Genomic DNA, 23178 nt, shown 5'->3' on the forward strand with positions numbered 1-23178 from the left:
CAATGCAATGAGGAGAGTTTGCAATGAGGGTTGTAGGTTGCTGATCTATAACCCATCCTGGACAATGATCTTCCACTCTCACAGACCTTGGAGGTAGACCAGTCCTTGCCCACAGACAACCTGCCAACCTGAAGCAAATTCTCACCAGCAACTATACACCACACCACACCAACTCCCACTCTGGAACCAATCCCTGCAATAAACCTCAGTGCCAACTCTGCCCACATCTACACCAATGACACCATCACAGGACCTAAACACATCAGCCATACCACTACCAGCTCATTCACCTGCATATCTACCAATGTAATATATGCAATCATGTGCCAGCAATGGCCCTCTGCCATATAGATCAGCCATACTGGACAGTCCCTATGTAAATAATAAATGGACACAAATCAGACATCAGGAATGGCAATACACAAAAACCTATAGGAGAACACTTCCATCTCCCTGGACACACAGTAACAGACTTAAAAGTAACCATCCTGCAACAAAAAAAGTCAAGAACAGATTTCAAAGAGAAATTGCAGAGCTAAAATTCATCTGCAAATTTGATACTATCAGTTTATGATTAAACAGACTGTGAATGGCTAGTTAACTACAAAAGCAGTTTCTCCTCTTCTGATGTTCACACCTCCACATCAGCTGCTAGAAGTGGGCCTCATCCTCCCTGACTGAATTGACCTCGTTATCTCTAGCCTTACTCTTGATTGAAACTCTTGTCTTATGCCTGTATATTTATACGTGCCTCTGAAATTTCCGCTACATGCATCTGACAAAGTGGGTCTTTGCCCACGAAAACTTATGCTCCAATAAATCTGTTAGTCTATAAGGTGCCACAGGATTTCTCATTCTTACTTATTATAGACATTCTATTATACTTTGAAACTTAAGATTTTAATTAATTTTCATGTATGTTTACCTGATTTAGCACTGTAAGTAAGTCATTTCTTTTTTCTGTTTAATAAATCTATATTTAATGTATTATAAGATTGACTACAAGCTTGTCTTTGGTGTGAGATCTCAGGTACAATTGACATGGGCGATGTGATTGGTCCAGCTTCACACCCCACAACAGAGACAGGAATCCTTGCAACAAACCTGTTGCCAACCGTGTCCACACATCTACCCTAGGTATACCATCACAGGACCTAACCACATTACCTATAGCATCAAAAGTTCATTCAACTGCCCATATTCTACTGTGATATATGCTAGACCTGCCCCTCTTCCATGTACATTGGACAAACCAGACCATTTCTATGCAAAAGAATAAATTAACACAATTTTTTATGTTTGATTTGTAACATGCAAAAACCAGTTAGGGAACACTTTACCGTCTCTGGACACATGATTACTGACTTTCAAGTTGGTGTTAGGCAAAAAAACTTCAAAACCAGACTGCTGAGCTAGAGTTTGCAAGCAAATTTGACAAATCAGAATGGGTCTGAATAGTGCTCTGGAATGGCTCTCTCATTACAATAAGTCATTTCCTCTCCAGATATTCTCACCTTCTCATCACTGTTAGGGTATGTCTACACTACCCCGCTAGTTCGAACTAGCGGGGTAATGTAGGCATACCGCACTTGCAAATGAAGCCCGGGATTTGAATTTCCCGGGCTTCATTTGCATAAGCGGGGAGCTGCCATTTTTAAAACCCCGCTGGTTCGAACCCCGTGCAGTGTGGCTGCACGGGGTTCAAACCAGCGGGGTTTTAAAAATGGCTGCTCCCCCGCTTATGCAAATGAAGCCCGGGAAATTCAAATCCCAGGCTTCATTTGCAAGTGCGGTATGCCTACATTACCCTCCTAGTTCAAACTAGCGGGGTAATGTAGACATACCCTTAGAGATGAGCAGTATCCACTCTAATTTAATTAGAACTGATGTCACACTCTCATCTCTGTATCCCTTCAAGCATCTGAGGAAGAGAGTTGTATTTAACAAAAGCTTATGCCCTAATACATTTGTTAGTCTTTAAAGTGCCATTGGACTCCTTGTTTGCTTCATCTTGCTGTACTTCTTGGTGCCATGTATAATAAAAGTGTGTTTATTCTGGGTGACAATATTGATCAGTGTGCTAAGGAAACTGTCTGTGATTCCATGTTTAGATTGCTATAGTGCTTGGGGAGTTCACAGTAGCTAGCTAATGGGTGCAATCTAAGTAAAGAACTCATGACTAGTATATAGTATGTACCCTGGTTCTTAACCTTCTAAGAATATCAAAACAGCCTTAGTGAGCCAGACCAATGGTCCATCTAGCCAAATATCCTGTCTTCTGACCACCACTACTGCCAGGTGCTTCAGACACCAGTCTTCTGATAGTTTTCTGTTGCCAGAGGCTTCAGAGGGAATGAACAGGGCAATTTATCAAGTGGCCCATCTCTTGTCAGCCAGTCCCAGAATCTGGCAGTCAGAGGTTTAGGGACACTCAGTGCATGGAGTTACATCTGTGTCCATCTTGGCTTATAGCCATTGTTGAGCCTATCCTCCATTAATTTATTTACTCTTTTTTTGAACCCAAGTTATAATTTTGGCTTTCACCACATCCAATAGAAATGAGTTCCACAGGCTGACTGCACACTATATGGAACAGTTTTTCCTTTAGTTGTTTTTTAAATCTGATGTCCATTAATATCATTGGGTGACCCCTGGTTCTTGTGTTATGTGAAAGGATAAACAACACATCCTTATGCTCTTTCTCCACACCATTCATTTTTATAGACATCTATCATATCCTTTATTATTGCTTTTCTGAACTGAAAAATCACTCCTCCAATGGAAGCTGTTCCATAGCCTTACTTATTTTGCTGCCCTTCTCTATGTATTCAATTCCATCTTTTCTGAGATGGTGCAACCAAAACTGAATGGAGTATTGAAGGTGTGGGCGTACCATAGATTTATAGAGAAGCATTGTGCATTTTTCTGTCTGATTGTTTATCCCGTCCCTAAAGGTTCCTAGCACTGTTCTTTTTTGTTTTGTTTTGACTGCTGCTGCATATTGAGCAGATGTTTTCAGAGCGCTACCCACAATGACTCCAAGATATCTCTTCAGCAGTAACAGCTAATTTAGGCCCCCTCTTTATGTATATATAGGTTTATGTTTTCCAGTGTGCATTGCTTTTCACTTATAAACATGGCTTTTATCAGCCATTTTGTTGCCCAGTCACTGAATTTTGTGCTATTCCTTTGTAACTATTCAGCCAACTTTGGATGTAATTATCTTGAGGAACTTTGAATCATCTGCAAATTTTGTCACCTCCCCATTTACCCATTTCTCTTTACTAAAATTGGTATTCACACTCCTGAATCACTACAGGTAGCATTACACCACCCACCACAGGCTTCTTCCTTCAAGTAATGTTCAAAGATTTTAATTTTGGAAATAAAATGTAATATTATCTTCATGAGTAAGAAATTCTAGCGGCTGTGAGAAAAGAGGGCAATGGAAGAAATGTTGTTCTTCGTGCTTTGGGTTGATATGGATATAATGAATTAAATAGCCCATCTTAGGAAAGATTTCAGTACAGGAGTTTGTCAAACAATTCTAGTCATGTGTTTTTAAAGCATTGGATTTGATAATATTGCAGGCTTGATGCAGCATTACATACTAGCATATCCCTGCTCTCTGTGTATGGCCACATGCATGGGGAATTACTCTCTATTAATTAGGCCAAAAATGCCAAAAAACAGAGTAACTGGCTGTTACTGTTTTTTTACTATCATCTATGCATTGATCTCAGCAGAGTTACACAAACATAGAAATGGGATGTTGCAGGGATGAAGAAGGCCCCTCTTTATTGAACTGGCTCCTCTCTGCAAAGGATAGTCCAAATACGCTTTTGCTGTCATTGATGTAAATGAGATGAATGAGCCTAGAGAGAGAGCATCAGATTCAGTGTAATGCTAAATGTGAACATTAACAATTTCTTTTAGCTCACATCCATCATTTCAGATTAGCGCTGGCTTCTATATTTCCATCCCAGACAGAAACACTTCATTAAGCTGGAGCTCAGATTGTAAATACACTTCAATTAATTTAAAGTGTGATTAGAAGGGCAGAGTTATAAAATAGTTTTAGAAAGCATAGGCAATTTGGAATTACATTTTTGAAAGCACCCTCAACCCCAGACCCCTGAGCTTGTCTGCCCAACTGTCCATCTGTCTCTCTGTCCATCCATCTATCTGTCTGTCTGTTCAAGAACTCCTCCTAGGCTGTGTCCAGACTCAAGGGTTTTTTCGAAAAAAGTAGCCTTTTTTCGAAAAAACTTCACCTGCGTCTAGACTACAGCCGCGTTCTTTTGAAATTAAATCGAAAGAACGCGGCTTTTCTTTCGATGGCGGAAAACCTCATTTCACGAGGAAGAACGCCTTTTTTCAAAAGTGCTCTTTCGAAAAAAGGCATTCTTGAATGCAAACAGGGCTTTTTCGAAAGAGAGCGTCCAGACTGCCTGGGTGCTTTCTTTCGAAAAAGCGGCTTGCTTTTTCAAAAGTACTGCTTGCAGTCTAGACGCTCTATTTTGAAAGAGGCTTGCAGTCTAGTCGTAGCCCTAAATAGTAGGAGCTAAGGATTCGGCTGTGCCAGGAAAATGGGATGTGCCTGGAATGAGATTGCCTCTCATAAAACTATATAGCAGTGTTTCTCAAAGTGCTCCATGAAACCACTTTAAGAAACATGGTAGCTGGTCACACCAGTGTGTTTACTTTCTGGCACTGTGGCCACAGAGCCTTGTGGCTCCCATTGGCTCTGGTTTACCGTTTGCAACCAAGGGGAGCTCCCCATGGCTACGTCTACACTGGCATGATTTTCCGGAAATGCTTTTAACGGAAAAGTTTTCTGTTAAAAGCATTTTTGGAAAAGCGCACCTAGATTGGCACGGACGCTTTTCCGCAAAAGCACTTTTTGCGGAAAAGCGTCCGTGCCAATCTAAACGCGGTTTTGCGCAAAAAAGCCCCGATCGCCATTTTAGCCATCGGGGCTTTTTTGCGCAAAACAGTACTGTGCTGTCTACACTGGCCCTCTTGCGCAAATGGTTTGCGCAAGATGGCTTTTGCCCGAACAGGAGCAGCACAGTATTTCTGCAAGAACTGTGACGATCTTACATGAGATCAGCGAGGAGTCCTGTGGCACCTTATAGACTAACTGAAGTGCAGGAGCATAAGCTTTCGTGGGCAAAGACCCACTTCGTCAGATGCAAGTAGTGGAAATTTCCAGAGGCAGCTATAAATATGCAGGCCAGAATCAGGCTGGAAATGACAAGGTGGATCCAACCAAGGAGGATGAGGCCCACTTCTAGTAGCTGATCTGGAGGTGTGAATTCCAAGAGAGGAGAAGCTGCTTTTGTAGTTAGCAAGCCATTCACAGTCTTTGTTTAATCCAGAGTTGATTGTGTCAAACTTGAAGATGAACTGTAGCTCAGCAGTTTCTCTTTGAAGTCTGGTCCTGAAGTTTTTTTGCTGCAGGATGGCTACATTTAGATCTGCAATTGTGTGTCCAGAAAGATTGAAGTGTTGCCCTCCAGGTTATTTATACCTGCCTCTGGAAATTTCCACTACATGCATCTGACGAAGTGGGTCTTTGCCCATGAAAGCTTATGCTCCTACACTTCAGTTAGTCTATAAGGTGCCACAGGACTCCTCGCCGCTTTTGCAGATTCAGACTAACACGGCTACCCCTCTGATACTTTACATGAGATCGTCCGTGTTCTTGCGGAAATTCAAGCGGACAGTGTAGACAGCTGGCAAGTTTTTCCGCAAAAGCAGATGATTTTGCGAAAAAACTTGCCAGTCTAGACACAGCCCAAGACTGTGAACCATATCTATGTCAAAGAAGGTGTTTTGCATAGACATCTTAAACATGCCTTGTAATAAGCTTCGACAAATAGTAACTGACTGACAAATTTTAAGTGGAGGATTCTTTTAAATAGGTCTGTAAATAGCTACAGATTGACCTCCAGTTACCCACATTCTGTACTCACAGTACTTTCAATCTGCTAAACATTTACAAGCAAGCAGGTCTTTTAATTCAAAAGGGGGAAAAGTGTGGCAGGAGGTGTTCATAAGATACAGCTACTTATCTGAGGCTAGAACATTATGGTCAGATAGCTCTGAGCATTGTACTCAGAAGGAATTTAATTGGTGTCATTTTCTTCCTTCCTGCAATCTTTATTGTACAAATGAAAGAGGGACAGGTAGCTCATGTTCTCTGCAAGGTTTATGGACAGGAAGGAGTTTCCCTTTACCCTTTCAATACCCAGGAGGGATAAAGTAGCAGTCCAAAATGATTCTGTGAAAAAGTGTTATGTCCTACCACTCTCCCTATACAAGAGCTATCCAACCATAGATCAGAATGGGTGCTGCCCTATGCCAAAGATAAGAGCAGTAGTGAGATTCCCTGGAGATACAGGAAACTTTGGTCTGCCTAGATTTTTCACAACTCTGCTGCTGGGCATCAGTGTGCCATTATGTATTATGTATTATTAATAACAATAATAAAAGCATTACCTGATCCTGAAAGCCCCCACATATGCAGAAATATTACTTGTGAAGCTGATCCAAATTTTCCATGCATAAGAATTGCAGAATGAAACCTCTAGTCTCAACAGCTGGGGCCATCTTCTGTTCTTATTACTACCTTTGTGACATAAGAATTTTAATTTTCAGCACAGCTTGAGAGAGATTGCAACCATTAGTAGATTTCAAGGAGAGGTTTTAGTGTGGTTAAGTGAGCAATCAGTTGTGCAGACTTCTATCAATCATATTATAAATCCAAGTATCCTTATCCCTAACTTTATTCCTAAAGTTTTAAACATTTTGTATAGTTAGCTAGTAGCCATTACATTTCTTTGTTAAAGGTGACTAATGCTGTGAACAAGGGAGATTGAGAGAGTCTATCAAATTAATTACCAGAATATTTTAAAGGCCATGATAACACAATTTATAGCTATCATTCACAGATTACTGGAGATATTAAAATTCTGTATTCTAATCATAATGTCTATATCAAGAACAAATATCAGCACAGGCTAGATCCTGGCCTATGATAAAGGGACAAAAGTAAAGCTGTGTGACATTTTTCATACAGCCCATTAAACAGACAAAAATGTAGGTTTTGCTAATTTTGTGACCATGCAAACTTTGTAACATTTCACCAATTCTTTTATCTGTTTTTTTTTTCATTAAAATTAAGGCAGTTCTTGGTTTTAGTTGGCTTTCTTTGGTAGAGTGGGTATCTGAGAACAAAGAGAGGTTGGCTGGGCTGACCTAGAGAATCCCCACACTCTTGCATGACAGAGAGCCTTGGGTGTGACATGTTTGTGCTCGGACTTCATGACTGTTTTCTTTACTGACAAACTGCTCGTGTATACGGCAATTAGAGGTGTTCTTAAAAATATAGAACAAAACTGGCTTGAGTTCATGCACACAAATCTGGGAAAATGACATACTTCCTCAGAGTGCACTTTGCCGGTAATATATCTCCACTTGCAAACTGTGAGTCTTTGTTGCATACAGAGAAAAATTTTAATAAGGAGTACTTTAATTTGGAAAAAAACACAGCAACAGCCACTGAATAGTATGCGAACAGAAAGTAAAATCCACTCCTACATTTTTTCCAATAGTCCTTCACTTCAGGTTCCCCAACTGTCAATGCGACCATCCAATAAAAATGTACCTGTTTAACGGAACTCTGTGCCCTCCCCCCGCACTGTACCCTACTCACAGTTTGTTGTCAGAAGTTAGTGAAGTTTCAGAGCCCAGGGGTGTATCCAAGTATGTTCACCATGAGGCTCTGGCTTCTGTGAAAAGCTGTTTTGTTGCCTCTCTGCTATCTCTCTGCTGCCACTGCTTTGCCACACTTTTGTAACCTCTCACTGAGCGGGCACTGCTATTCAGTCAGAGAGTGATGGACCTGCCATCATTATCCCCACACTCAGATATTATCCACTGTATCATCTTTCACCATAACACTCCATGCTGGCTCTGAAACGTCATCATCTTGGGCACCTAATAGTCATTTCAGATATAATGCCTACTGGAATTAAGGAAGCAAGAGTCAACTGAATCTTTACAGCACTGTTATTTTCCATCAAAGAGCATACAGGGGAGGGCAAAAGGCCCAAATGGCAAATAGAGTTCTTAAACAGACTGGAACATCTGTACCCTAACTCTTTTTCTCTTACTTGGGTTTCAGCTCATTACTTGGCCCTCTAGGAGAGGGGTTATGACAACTGCTCATTCAGGGCATGGTAAATATATGTATATTGTACTTTAGACACACAATGCCGATAACATTTCCTTGTCTCTATATTGAAAACTTCACTGAATTTTAATCCAAAGATCCGAACAGATTGTAGGAATATTCTTGAAAGCCCTACAGCAAACTTTTTTCTTCCAGGTGTTTTAAAGTCTAGTGTCATAAATTAACAATGAAGGCAACATAAGGAGCCCCCTGAGAATTCCCCTTTTGTAAAGGGAATATCTTCATGTCATAAAATCAGTGCAGTAGCTCTATTGAGCCTCCACCCTCCCAACCACACAAACACACAATTCTCAGCCCCTAAACACAGGAGAAAAAGGATGTGAGACAAGGCATTCACTACATTGTTGTAGTGCTTAGTTAATGGAAAGTTCCTATTGTTGGTCTCTGTGTGGTGAACCTGATAACTGGCCCTGTATCAGGGAGCTTTAAAGCTACCTCTGCACCCACTTTCTTAAACTAAGCAGGATATCAAAAAGGCCTAAGCACTGATCTTTTTTACCTGTGAAGTACATTGAAAATTCTTTTCAACAGGAAATTTTTGACACTGTTCCAGAGCTGCATGCAGGCTGCCTGTACCTTTGAACATTTCTGTGTCTCCAGGTTTCACTGACGCTGTGGAAAGAAGAAGTACTCTGAGTCTTAACTACAGCTGTGATTTAAAAACAGAAAATTTCCCTTTGAGACAATCTATTATTTTCATCATGGGATAAATACTCCTCATGTGCTGCCCTGCTCCTCATCTCTTTCATCTGCTGCAGACCATTTGTAATATTATTGACCTTCAGGGATGATGCAGAGAAAAGGGTCTGTCATCATGTCAAGTATTGAAAATGGATGATGACTGTGCCCCACTAAGCCCGTGATTGACATGTGGTTCCATGGTTAGACTGTAAATTATGCAAGAGTCCTTAGGAAGCCCATTGCATCTATAATCTCTGAGGGTGGGCCATGAACAACAGGAAAAGGTTCACCATCTTCCTGTGGATTGTAATATACTGCTGACTACCTGTATTTCACATGCTTTTGTGCCTGCTCTAGATTGGTGACATCACTATAATCAAAAACTGTTGCAGCTTAGTCCCTTTCTGTAAAGGATAGTTCGGTCTTCTTTTTAACCATGTAGCTTAGTTTTTCAAAGCTGTCATTTAATATCCTCACTGTGCACTCCATAAGACTCAAAGACAAATAATACTGCTCAAATGTACAAGTAAATGCTTTTGCTTCCCATTCAAAGTGGCAATCAACTGCTAAAAAATACTCAGCTTGGGTTACATTTCCTTTTGTCAGAATAACAAAGCAACAGGAAATTTTTAGAAGAAAAAATATTGTTGATCACTGCCCAACAATTTAAATACCCTCCTCCCCTTTTTTTTCTTATTGAGCTGTTACAAAACTGTTCTCTTATATTAAATAATCACATTTACTTGGGAAACCATCTTTCCCTCTTTTAATCTGATTGTGTTGGAGTAACTTCACACAAAAATATGCATGGAAAAAAAACCTTGCAGGGCATAATTTTGCAGTACACATAATGGGGCGGTGTTTTGACTGTATAGTCCTATTGATTGCACTGTATTAAATAGTTAAGAGAATTTACCTATAATAGTGGTGGGCAACTTGTGGCCCAAGGGCTGCATGCGGCCCATCTACATGTGGTCCATGAGATTGTTTACTGTTGCCTACAATTCCCCTCGTTTCCAGTGGCATAATTTTCTTCCTGCTAGTATTATAAAAGTGACATGAATGTGAAGTGAGGTTCACTGAGATATACCTTCACTGAAATGAAGGGCCACTCATGTGACCCACTCTCTAGCCTAGGTTGCCCAGCCTATGGTTACCCTAGCCTCGGTTGACCTATAGCAATGAGGAGTAATGACACTTTTAATGATAGTGAATGTTAATATAATGCAAATAGCTTTCAGAATTTACTGCCTTTTCAGAATTTATCAAGTTGTTCCTCATATTGTGTAATCAGTACAGTTACCTAGATTAAAGAATCTGGGACTGGTTCTCCCATCTATTGCATTGTGCTTTACACATGTCCATTGATTTAAAAAGGCAAAATTAGACCAAATACCACATTTTTTCACAGTGAGTCAACCAAAGGCTTGCATCTATTCTCTGAAACATCAATTTTACATGAGAGTAACTCACTGATTTCCTTCAAGTTTTGCTTACTTAAAACCAATAGTTCAGGGTGGAGAATCTTTTAATATTGTGACTAATACATCAATTTTTTGAGAGGGGGAACCCAAGTTCACCCATTATTGTACATATTATATGATAGCACGATAGCAGTTTTCAAGTATCTAAAAGGGTGTTACAAAGAGGAGGGAGAAAAATTGTTCTCCATGGCCTCTGATGATAGGACAAGAAGCAATGGGTTTAAATTGCAGCAAGGGAGGTTTAGTTTGGGCATTAGGAAAAGCTTTCTAACTCTCAGGATGGTTAAACACTGGACTAAATTTTCTAGGGAGGTTGTGGAACCTCCCTCACTGGAGATATTTAAGGGTAGGTTGGATAAACATCGATCAGGGATGATCTAGATGATGCTTGGACCTGCCATGAGGGCAGGGGACTGGACTTGATGATCTGTTGAGGTCCCTTTCAGTTCCAGTATTTTATGATTCTATGATTACTAGATGTGTTACAGGTCTACTTGTGAGGTATGGATATCTTCACAGATAAATATATCTAGATAAGTATTTGTGTGGTCCCCCTCTCCTTAATATCATAGAGATATGAATAAATTTTTCATCAAAACAACATCATGAGTGATGTATTGAAATCTGGCAATTTGTCCAAACTCTCACACAAAATCTCTGGAAGAATCTAGAGTCTAGGAATGGACCCTAGATTTCCTGAAATTATCTCAGTTCCTTAACTACAAGTCTGATATATAATTTCATTTTGTCCACCATTCAGAGTCTGTGGGGTCAATTTAGTGCTTCTTCCCCCATATACTGGAAGTTCTGCCTGAATAAAGTGGCTTTACAGAGACAGTGAGGCAACGCAATGGGTCAGCAGGCACAGGGATGGTATTTTAGAAGAATGATACTCTGTAGCATTCTCCATTATAACAGACAAGTAAATAAAAACATAAATTAAATTTAAAAATCCAGATACTCAGACAATGAGAAATATGTGCCTCTCCTTCAGTTGTCTGAGTGTATTTTCGTATAAGGGGAAAACAGTTGCAAACAAACACATTTACCCCTGTGTAGATATACCCACAGAGGAGAGAAACCTGTGGCTGGCCCAGGTCAGTAGACTCATGTTCTGAGGCTGAAAAATTGTAGCATATATGGTTACATTTAAGCCCCAGCCTGAGTCCTGGGTCTCTGTGAGGGTGGAGAGATTCAGAGTTCAGTTTCCACCCAAGCTTGAATATCTACACAGTGATTTTAGCCCTGGATTCTCAGACCTGCAAGTCTTCGTCAACAGACTGTGGCTATGCTGAGAGGCTGTAAACTTATCCTGAGTAAACATAACCTGCCTGTAGGAAATGGAAATCTGTGCATTTCCAAAGACAGGGATTTATTCACAATTTGTGTTATCACTCACACCTAGGCAAACTCATGCCCAGATTGTGCTTCTTTTTTATTCTAATTGGGGGCAGTGGCTTTTTTAACCTTAGCTGCCTCCCATACTTTCTGTCAACAAATGGTAGTTCCATAATTCAGAAGGGCAAAACAACATAAGTTAATGCAGCCTCAAACTCTATTAGTTTGTTCCAATTATACTTATTGATCTGGCAAAGTGAGCATAAAGTAGATTAAAGCTGGCACTGATGTGGGCAAGAGAATGCAACCTAAAGTAATTTAGGACCAACATTTCTATTGCTTTACATCTTACGTCATGTCAAAGTGAGTGCAAAAACACTACTGGATCAAGACACATTGCACCTGGTTTCACACTCTGTGTACTGGTGTAAATGATGACAAGAGATGCAGTAAAAGAGTGAACTTGGCCCCAAATTTCAAAATGCCAATAGGCATGTGTCCATTTGCACCTCCGTGTAGAATATCCACATAGTGGCTCACAACATGGCAAAAGATTAATGATGTTGCAAAGCATCTTCTATCACGAGATAACTGGTTCTGGGTATTTGGGGAAACATTTGGACATGCTATACCTTGAGTATAGCAAAGCTTTTGATAGGTCTCCCACGGTATTTTTTCCCACAAGTTAAAGAGGTATGGATTGGATGAATTAACTATAAGGTAGATAGAAAGTTGGATAGATCATTGACCTCAATGCATAGTGATCAACAGCTTGATGTCTATGGCTATGTCTACACTACAGAGAAAAGTTGGAAAAAGATATGCAGATTACGAAGCGCAATTTGCATGTCTTTTTTCACTTTTCTTCTGAAAAAGGCTTTTCTGACATTTGGCCTGTTTACACAGAGCCAAATGTTGGAAAAAAAACCCTCCTCTTTTGGAACATCCCTTCTTCATAAGATGAGGTTTACAAGGATGCCAACAAAAGCGTCCACTTTTCTGATTTTTTTTCAGAAAAGCAGACGAGTTCCTTGGATGTGGCAGAGCTTTTCCGAGTACGTCTGGTATCCCAGAAAAGCTCTGTAGCCTAGATGTACCCTGTGTGGCAGCTGGTATCAAGCAGAGTATCTACGGGGTTGGTCCTGGAGCCACTTTTGTTCAATATCTTCATTAATAATCTGGGTGAAGGAATGTTCAGCAAGTACACGGATGACACTAAGCTATGGAGAGAATAGGGATAGGGTCCAAAGTGACCCAGAGAAATTGGAGGATTGGCCCAATAGAAATCTGATGAGCTTTAATAATGAGAAGTACAAACTTAGGATGGAAGAATCCCCATGCACTTCTAAAAGATGGGGACCAATTGGCTAAGCAGCAGTTCTACAGATAAAGACCTGGGGATTAGAGTGGACAAGAAGTTGGTTATGAGTCAACAGCGTGTCCTTGTTGCCAAAAAAGGGTAGTGGAATATTGGATTGCATTAGTAGGATAATTGCCAGCAGATTGAAGGATGATCTATTCAACATTGGTGCAGCTACATCTGGAGTACAGTGTCAAGTTTTGGGTCAAATTGGAGAGTGTTCAGTGGAAGGCAACAAAATTATTAGGATGGTAGGGTGCATGACTTATGAGGACAGGATGAGGGAACTGGTCTTATGTAGTGTGTAGAAGAAAAGAGTGGGGGAGGGTTTGATAACAGTTTTGACTACCTGAAGAGGATGGAGCTATTCTCAGTGATGGCAAATGATAGAACAAGGAGCAATGATCAAAAGTTGCAGTGGTGGAGGCCTAGTTTGAATATAAGAAAAAAAAATCTATTTCGATAGGAGGGTGGTGAAGCACTGGAATGGATTACCTAGGGAGGTAGTTGAATCTCCATCCTTAGAGGTTTTTAAGACCTGGCTTGACAAAGCCCTGGCTGGAATGTTTCAGACTACATCTACACTTCAGTCTGGATCAATGTTCTGAGATCAATCCACAGGCAATTTAGAAGATCTTGTTAAGACTTGCCAAATCAACTGCAGATCACTCTCCTGTCACCCTTGTTACTCTACCCTTGACAAGAAGGCTGTGTCTAGACTGGCCACTTTTTCTGGACTTTTTCAGTCGCTTTTGCAGAAAAACTTGCCAGCTGTCTACACTGGCCGCTTGAATTTCTGCAAAAGCACTGACGATCTCATGTAATATTTTCAGTGCTTTTGCGGAAATACTATGCTGCTCCCGTTTGGGCAAAAGTCTTTTTCCAAAAAACTTTTGTGCAAAAGGGCCAGTGTAGACAGCAAAGATTTGTTTTCCACAAAAAAGCCCCGATCGCGAAAATGGCGATAGAGGCTTTTTTGCGGAAAAGCGCGTCTAGATTGGCCATGGACGCTTTTCCACAAAAAGTGCTTTTGCGGAAAAGCGTCCTGCCAATCTAGAAGCGCTTTTCCAAAAATGCTTTTAATGGAAAACTTTTCAGTTAAAAGCAGTTCCGGAAAATCATGCCAGTGTAGACATAGCTGAAGTGTAAGGGAAATTGAAGAAGTGTTTCTCCCATTGACTCCCGCTCCACCTCCCCCAGCTCCTGTGCAGATCCTGAAATAACTCAACTTTGGTCGGGTACATCAACTCCAGCGACGTTATTCATGTAGCTGGAGTTGTGTAGCTTAAGTTAACTTTATGATGTACTGTAGATGTAGCCTCAGTTACAGATGGTCCTGCTTTGCTCCTGAGGACTCTTCAAACACTAGTCTTTTATGATTATCTGATTCCTACTTTCTCATGCACACAGGTGGGCAAAGAGAGGGTGGAAAGATGGAGAATGGTGCCATCTGGATGCCATCCGAGTCCAATATTACTTCTGGACTTGTGCAGGAGAAGAAAGTTTCCCTTAAAAAAAAAGGCTGAAGCAGTTTACTTCCTAAAGAGACCAAAGAATTGAACTTTGATTAAATCTACACTGCACTCCTGAAACAGCACAACTGTGGAGTGCCTCTGACTCAGAGAAGATTGTAAAGTGTAGTCTAGAGTTTAGAGAATTTTGCTTTGGTTATATACAGTCTGAAGAATTCCAAATATTACATTCTTTATGTCATAGAAAGAATGAATTCATTTTTTGCTATTTCCCATTCTCATTAGAATCATGGTCATAAAACTGGATCTATATTGTGCTATTTCTTGTTCTCATTGCAATCATAGTAGGTGGAATAAGACATCAGAGAATTTGAATACTTAGTGCAATCTACAAAAGAAAGTAATATGCTATGTGGCTCTAACCTCTTCAGTGTTCTATAATTTGATTGGCAGGTGGCCATTCCCGATAGCATCTGACATAATACTAACAATCTAAATCTTGAACAAAGGTGTTATGGCCAGCCAATCAAAATGTAAACTGTTTCCAAGTTTAAAGAGCTGCAGCACAGAAGTGAAATTTAGAGTTTAAAGTGGATACCAATCAAATTGAAATCCTTTTGACCAGTAGTCACTAAGTAACCATACCTGCAAGAAACAGCCAAAGATAATTAAAAAAAAAACCATTTATTTCTGTAAATGATGTGTCAAAATAATCCCTTCTTTTTGTCTCATGGTGAAAGGGAGGGTACTTCTTGATAATGTGATAATGCACATAAACTGGGGTGGACATGAGTGGGCTTTAGTATTCAAGAAGTACAGTTTTCTAAACCTGTTTGGTACACCTGCATTTTGCTCCCTTATTCTTTGGGGAGATAAGGAGCAGAGGAGGTGAGGGAAAACCATAGGGTGAGTCTAAACTGGCAAGATTTTGCGCAAAAGCAACTGCTTTTGCGCAAAAACTTGCCAGCTGTCTACATTGGCCGCTTGAATTTGTGCAAGAGCACTGACTAATGCAAGAGCACTGAGTAATGTACAAAATCAGTGCTTCTTGCGCAAATACTTTCATGCTCCCACTCGGGAAAAAGCCAGTGTAGACTGGAACGAACTGATTTTCACAAAAAAGCCACAGTGACTAAAATGGCAATCAGGGCTTTCTTGCGCAAAATCACGTCTAGACTGGCCACGGATGGTTTTGTGCAAAAGCACTTTTTGCGCAAAAGCATTCATGCCAATCTAGACACGCTTTTGCAGAAATACTTTTAACGGAAAAACTTTTCCGTTAAAAGTATTTCCACAAAATCATGCCAGTCTAGATGCAGCCATACTGTATAATGTCAAGGAAAAGAAAATCCGATATTCCCTTTATAAAGATTGTTGCAAGAAAAGAAACTCGCACATTCACAAGACAGTTTTAAAACAATGTATTTAGTTCTTCTCATACATGACACCAGAGTTTGCGCCCAACAGATAAAAAAACCCTCACCTTCTATACTTTTGTTTTAAGCTGCTTTTCTGGTGACGGTCATGGCACCAGCATTGAGAGTAGGGTGGACCAGACCTGGTTTTCCTCTGAAACAGCTCTTCCTGGGGATTCTCTGGTGTTTTTAGGCCAGTCAGGAAATATAATCCCTCCAGCATGTCCTGAAGTGAGCCTCTAGAACAGGGGCAAGCAATACATTTTTGCTGGGGTCACTTCAGAAATTTTGAAGTGGCCCTGGGCTGTACTAGAAGGAGTAGGGCCTCAAGTGGAAGGGGCGGGGGCAGGATGCTTCTCCACTCACAGACCATGATTGGTCTGGGGATGGGGAAGTGAGTGAAGTCTCTGCCCCCCGAGGTTCCCCCAGGCTCCCATGCTCCTGGCAGTGGGAGGAGACTTCACACGCTCCCCTTTCTGCCCCCGGGCCAATCAGGGCCTGGGGGAGGGGGAGTGCATGAAGTCTCCTCCCACCCTGCTAGGAGTGCATGGCACAGCCATAGTGGAGAAAACTTTATGTGCTTCCCCCACCGCAGGCCTATCAGGGCTTGGGGGGTGGGGGAGTGCACAAAGTCTCCTGCTGCCCTGCTAAAAGTGCGTGGTGCTTCAAAGCACTGCATGCTCCTTGCAGGGTGGGGGCAGAGTAGAGTAAACTTCACACATTTCCCCCCGCCCCTAGGCCCTCATTAGCCTAGGGACAGAAGGGAGCATGTGAAGTCTGCTCCTGCCCTGCCAGGAGCATGTGGCACTTCTAAGTGCCTCATGGTCCTAGCAGGGCAGAGGAAACTTTTTGCACTTTCCCCTGCCCCTAGGCCCTAATTGGCCTGAGGATGGGGGAGTGGCAGGACCTCCCTGGGCCAGATCAACTTGCTTGGAAGGCCGTATCCGGCCTGCAGAGGCCCTTTTGCTCACCCCCGCTCTAGAAATAGGATAGGATATCCTATAACAAGATTTCCAGAAATGGACCTGAACTTCAGATGCTCAAGATATGGGTCCAGATTCAATTTGTACCACATGTCTTTTTACAGACACAGACATGTGCTTTCATGTTTACATACATGTCTCTGCTCTAGGGTCACTTCATATTCCAGGGGCAACATATTACCTCTTCAAGTAATGTCTTTTCCAGTAAAACACACCATTCCTCACAAGATGGTTTGTAACAATCTTTATAAACAATTCCTTAATCTTGGGAAAAATATTTGAGACAATAATTGAGTAGTTTAATCCTACTTACTGAGAAAATGGTGCAAATACTCTTGACAGTCACATTAAATACACGCACAAAGTGAAATTACAATTGTTTCCTTCACTGGTGTGCAAAGGTGAGGAACAAGGGAGAGTGCAGGAGCAGGCTGGGAGTGTGGGGTCCATGCATGCGATGGATGGGGTGTGTTAACCTGGCTTTGCATACCCTGTCACTCCTAGGCACTGCTCTCAGGCACTACGTCCCAGGCACTGCCTCCCACTGCTTCCATTGGGCATGATTCCAACCAGTGGGAACAGTGGAGAAAGCCTCCAGGCAGCGTGTCTGTGCATTGCCATTCCCCCAACCAGGGGCAGGAGTGGCAGTGCACAGAGCCACTTGCTCCCCCCACAAGCCAGACCCCATCTTGAGGCTCTCTCTCTGCCCCCAGTGGGAAGCTGGCATTTGTGTTCCAACTTTGCAGGGAGGGGGCACAGGGCTGGAGTGGGGGGAGAGGGAAGGGGTTGAGCCTTGAGCCACGGCCCACCTGCAAGGTGGCCATGGACTGGACCACAGTTTGAGAACCACTGCTGTAGGGTGATAGTTAGAACTAATACTTTTGTTGGTGGCTGCCAGCATGTGAATCTTTGCTATAAATGCAATCACAAATCTTATTGAGGTTAGTGTCCTACTTGCCATTAATTCTGGATAAATGAAAGAAGTAATTAAGCTCCTTCATTAAGTATAATAGCTGACAAATCAAAACCACCACCCGAACCACAGGCCACTTGGAAGGTCTGAACAAGAAAAGTAATTCAAAGTTTCTCTAGGACTGATTAAATATGTGGAAGCTGGGACATCAACTGGATTCCAGCTGCATGTGTCTGTGTATAGCAGGAAGATTAAGCTGTCAGAAAGCCAAGAGCATATGAAAGAACTGATAGCAAAGGTCTGAGAGGAAGCTGGCTTCCTATAAGTCGCATGTTTACCCACAGTCATATGACTACATTGTTAAAGAAGCAACAGCTACAACAGGAGGGTCACGATGTGTGCACATGTCCAAAGACTCTGTGCTTTATTAAAGCAAGGTTAATGCTAGTAAAGTAGTAACTTCATCATGAATTAGCTTTCCAAACAATATCACGTGTGTTATTTATTCATTGATTGGTCAATGATATAGACTGGGCTATATTTGTTCCATGGTACCCTTCCCAATTGCATGGAAGATGTTTACTAAGTTGTCAATTAAGTATATTTGATGACATTTACTTATATCTGGGTGTTACGTTTCCTAGAAGCTCATTGCATTTCTTCCATATAAGGTGCACCCTTCAGTCTAGGGACTGATGAATTTTCTAACAAATTGACCATCAGTTCCTGGAGGAAAAAAGCCTGCAAGTTCCTGCTACCAGAAAAGGAAATACAGGTACTAGAGACAAAAAGGTATTTTTTCAGTGAATGTGCAATATCATGAACAGAGTCACCATTCATTTCTACAGTCAAAACATCCTACTTGTTACTGATGCAATGACCATATCATTACTTGAGAGCATTATATCCACTGATACAGTGAGCTTGAACTAGATCCACTGATAGCGTATTTGGAGCATGATTACAAGCCTCAGACTACAGGAAGTCATTCTTTCATCCTTCAAAATGTAAACAAACAATAACACAAAAAGTGATTGAAGTGTTAATGCCGTACTAGCCTTAGAAGAAGATGACAAAAAAGACCTTTTATTTGGCAAAAAGAATATGGTATGGCTTTAAGGGAATAGACAAGACAACCTATTTTCTGTGTTTCTAGGGAGGTAGAATTTGATAATGCATCAACCATTCCAGAAAAAATTGCAGAAGACACACAATGGTTAGGAAAAAACATGTAATAACACTACAGGTTTCTTCAGATGGGCAGCAAGATATTTTGAGGAGAACATCTGAGGCAAATGGAGAAGCATATTCAAATGGAGAACCACTTTAGTATCAATGGCAATATTCCTGAAGACAGGTTTTTTTTTTTAATGATATAAGCTCAAACGGCTTTTGGAGTGCTTTTGATAGAGTGATTGTCTGTCATATTTAGGCTCTTTTCGAGGATTGAAGTAATGCAAGTACTCACCTGCTTATCACTGTAAGTTTATAGTTCCCATTGGGATAATTTCGGAACCAGACAAGCCCATAAAAACTAGACTGAGTGTATAATATTTCTTCTGATTTCTGAAGGTCAAAGTCTCTGTATGAAGAGTGGTTGGCCCTGTTAAGTGTTTCAGAAGCAGGCAACTGAGAAAAGAAATGTACTTAGAAGAGAGAGACACATTAGAAGTAAGATTTGTCACTGTGAATGGGCTCCCCTAGTCATAAGCTCTATTCTACAAGAGGCTACCCAATGAGCTCAGCAGGAGATGGAGTGCAGTACTGTACAGGAGTGTTCAGTATCTCGAAGGAGCAAACCCTATTAGGGGTCAGTCTCTGAGCTTTCTCGTACCTGCAAGGAAAACAATAGTATTCTCATATCTCCAAAGAGTTTTTCCCACTCTGGCAGCCAGTACATGTAGCTATTTAACAATTACTGCTCAGAAGCTCAGAGGCAGAGGAGCAGAGAAATCAGAATGAATGACAGATAAGCAGAACACCAAACAGCATAAACCTCAAAAAAACATTGTGTGCCATATGATCAGATGCACTACATGGAAATTGCCTCACAAGATACATAGGATATGGCAGTCCTCTAAGATGCCAAAATTAACGGAAAAATATAGCAAAGTACATATTCATATATTTTGGCACCTTTCAGTTACCTGGCTGACTCATCCACACCCACAGCCTTAAAAGACATTGCTTGTCTTCTACAATTTCACTATTGTGTTGTTTGATATGCTACATTAAAAGCTACTTACTTCTCTCACCAGTTGGTAGGGGAAAATGAAAAAGGAAGTGCGGGAGGAGTGGGAGCAGAAATTGGAACATTCAGTATGATAAAGTACAGAAGAAAAACACTTGAAGAACTCTGAAACTTTTAGGACCCAATCGATCTCCCTCTGAAGTAATTTGAAAGACTCCAATTGAATTTGGTAGGAGTTTGATCAGACCTTAAATAGTGCTTGAAGATTCTGGACCTAAGTTTTCCTACAGATTTGGGAGCAGAAACTCAACTTATGTAAATTGGGGTAGCTCCATACACTTCAATGAGGCAACACCAATGCACCTCAGCTGAGGATTTACCCCATTATTTCTACAATTCTACATAATTAGAAGTCTCTGCTACAGTCAGAAGTGGTGGAAAAACCAAGACCAAACAACAACTCCCCTTCGCAAAAAAAATTGTGTTATCATTCCACAGTGTCACAATGCTGAGAGTTCCAGGCAAAGCGAGACAGAGAAGCTGAGCTGTGGATCCCTGTGGAATGCTTACCCTAGCAACAATAACTATGGAAGAAGAGTCATAGCTTCCTCTCCTTATTCATGGAGGAAGGCATCTAAATTCATATTTAGTTAGCTAAATAATGGGCAGAGAGTAGCTCTGCTATCCTGAGGGAGAAGACCAAGAACTGAATGACAATAAATTCAGTCCCTCATGTTTGAGGAAGTAACTAAGCTGTGCCTGTGCTTTACCTGGTATAGCTTACTTTCCTCTCTATTTTTAATCACCTGTGCTGGACTGCACATTGCAGGGAGAGAGGACAGATGCAAGACTCTTCCCACTGTGCTACCAGCTTACATGTTTGGAATGGGAGTAGCTCTCCTGCACTGTGACTCTCTCCTGCACTGTGACTCCCAGTAGCTCACAAAGGAAATTAACAGGGACATTTTGTGATCTCTTTTTTTCCTGCACTGTCACCTACGTTGATTCATGATTATGCCCTTTATCACTGGTTTTAGTTCTGATGGAGCCTCATGTGTCCTGCCTTTTCCTCTGATAGTTCCTGTAATAGGGCACTCTTCCATTTCAATCAAGAAAAGGCTAGCAAGTTCCTTGGGGCTCAGCCAGTATTAAAGAGGCATGCCTGTAGAGCCTGCTTCACGTGGAGGAAAGGAGAAAAAAGGAGAGTTAGTCAGAGGAAGAGGTGGTAACCAGAAGGGAGAGAGATGTGCATTAGAGTTTCTTGCAACACAGCTGCAGGGAGGAAGCCAGTTTGGGAACTACAGCAGCCCATAAGAGTCTACCAGACCAGGTACAAGCTGATTGCAGCAGGAAGAGAGTGCAAATAAGCTCCAATTAAAGGTTTTGGTGGACTTTGCTTTCATAGACAAGCCAAACCTTTAGAAACACTTGAAAAGAATTAAAGCAAACACCCAAATGGAATGCAAAAAGGCCCTGCCTGTCTGAGTTCCCAGTCCCCATTTTGTTGTCGGTGCACTGAATGCTACATCCATTTGGTTTCTGGGACAGTGCCACCTCAATAACATCTGTATTTTCAAATACATTCTTTGAGAGCTGAAACTAAGCTCCATCTTATCCTTGACTTCAAACTGCTGCCCAGCACTAACCACAGCTGTGAAGAGTTTATCATAGAGTTATTGGCGGGGCTGGGGGGGAGGGGATTGTTTTAGGACAGCAGAGGACAATATCCTGCCATGAAGAATTGTGCCAGTGATCGCTGATCAAAATTCTGTGAGGCCACATTTTAAAATAACTGGCACATGGAATGTACTCCATTGTTATCTAATCTTTATTTATGTCTGCACAACTGGCAAACACTGAGGTATAAAACAGAGCACTGCACCATGCAGAGGCATCTAAAAATATAACACAGCACAAGTACTGGATCTTTGCAAAGAGCCATAAACCAGATTTATTAAACATACTTTATTAATGTTACACCAGGGATAGATTGGTTACAGAACCCCTTTACAATGGAAGAATTCCTAACTATGATTCCTCCTTAAAAAGGGAACTGCATATTTACAAAATGCTCATCATTTTTTTGATAGCTGTGCTGGGTAAACAGATAATGAATTGAAAATTAAGACTGTCAGCAATGTATGTTACAAACCCATAAGCCAGTGGAATCCAAAATATAATAACTGATTCCCAATTTTTTTTGGTCCACTTAATTTAAGCTCTGGAAAGCAGTGATAGAGATAGTGTGATAGAATTAAAACACATGCTATCCCTGTCTCATACAAAAGAAAATTTTGGTGGACTAAACTCTGCCATCCTTACACAAGGATGTGAGCTTAATGGGAGTTTGTCCTGTGACATTTGTCCTTCTGCAACACCCCAATATTTGAAAAAACTGCACTATGGAATGCCTAATTTGTGGCAGCAGGGTTCATATAACTAGATACTGCACAGTCCTTTAGACTGCTGCAGACTTACACACCCATTTTCTGTGCATTAACTACCATTATAGATGTGCCCTTAAGGTCAACATTTTGAAAAATGCCGAACAATAATATATCCATCCATCCGTTTATCAATACATCACTTGTGTCAGATGCTACATATTATTCAAAATGAGAGGGGATTAGTATCCAAATACAACAAAACACCTAGGATAATAACAAATGTTTTGTCTAATCACTGATAATCACTGTTTGGGCCTAATTCTGACCTCACATAGGCCATATCTAGACTACACAGAAGATTGATGTACCGCAGTCGATCTTCCAGAGTTCAAATTAGCAGGTTTAGTAAAGACTTGCTAATTCAAACTAAGAGGCTGCCCCAGTCCGTGCTGGTAGTCCTGCTCGTCACAAGGAGTAAGGGAAGCTGATAGGAGCGTTTGCTCCCGTCGAGTTCCTGCTGTGTTGACGGAGCGAAAATGCAGTTCAAGATACGTTGATTCCAGATACATAATGAACGTAGCGAAGTGTTAGTGGAGTAAAATCAGTGAGGGTATGTCTACACTACAAAGTTAATTCGAACTAACGGACATTAGTTCGAACTAACTTTCATAGGCGCTACACTAGCGCTCCGTTA

General features: G+C 41.2%; 1 long non-coding RNA gene across 1 annotated transcript; it reads right to left on the reverse strand.

Annotated features, from left to right (window-relative positions):
• Window positions 1-3705: 3705 nt before the first annotated feature.
• LOC112547054 (uncharacterized) lies at window positions 3706-20561 on the reverse strand. Its single transcript, XR_003090801.3, has 4 exons — window positions 20153-20561; window positions 8760-8872; window positions 6505-6634; window positions 3706-3875 (listed from the first exon to the last, which is right to left on the reverse strand). It is a non-coding gene; the product is annotated as an uncharacterized LOC112547054 (long non-coding RNA).
• Between the last annotated feature and the right edge of the window lie 2617 nt (window positions 20562-23178).

This window comes from Pelodiscus sinensis, chromosome 2 (assembly GCF_052426305.1).
Source record: "Pelodiscus sinensis isolate ZL-2025 chromosome 2, ASM5242630v1, whole genome shotgun sequence".
Taxonomy (NCBI): Eukaryota; Metazoa; Chordata; order Testudines; family Trionychidae; genus Pelodiscus; species Pelodiscus sinensis.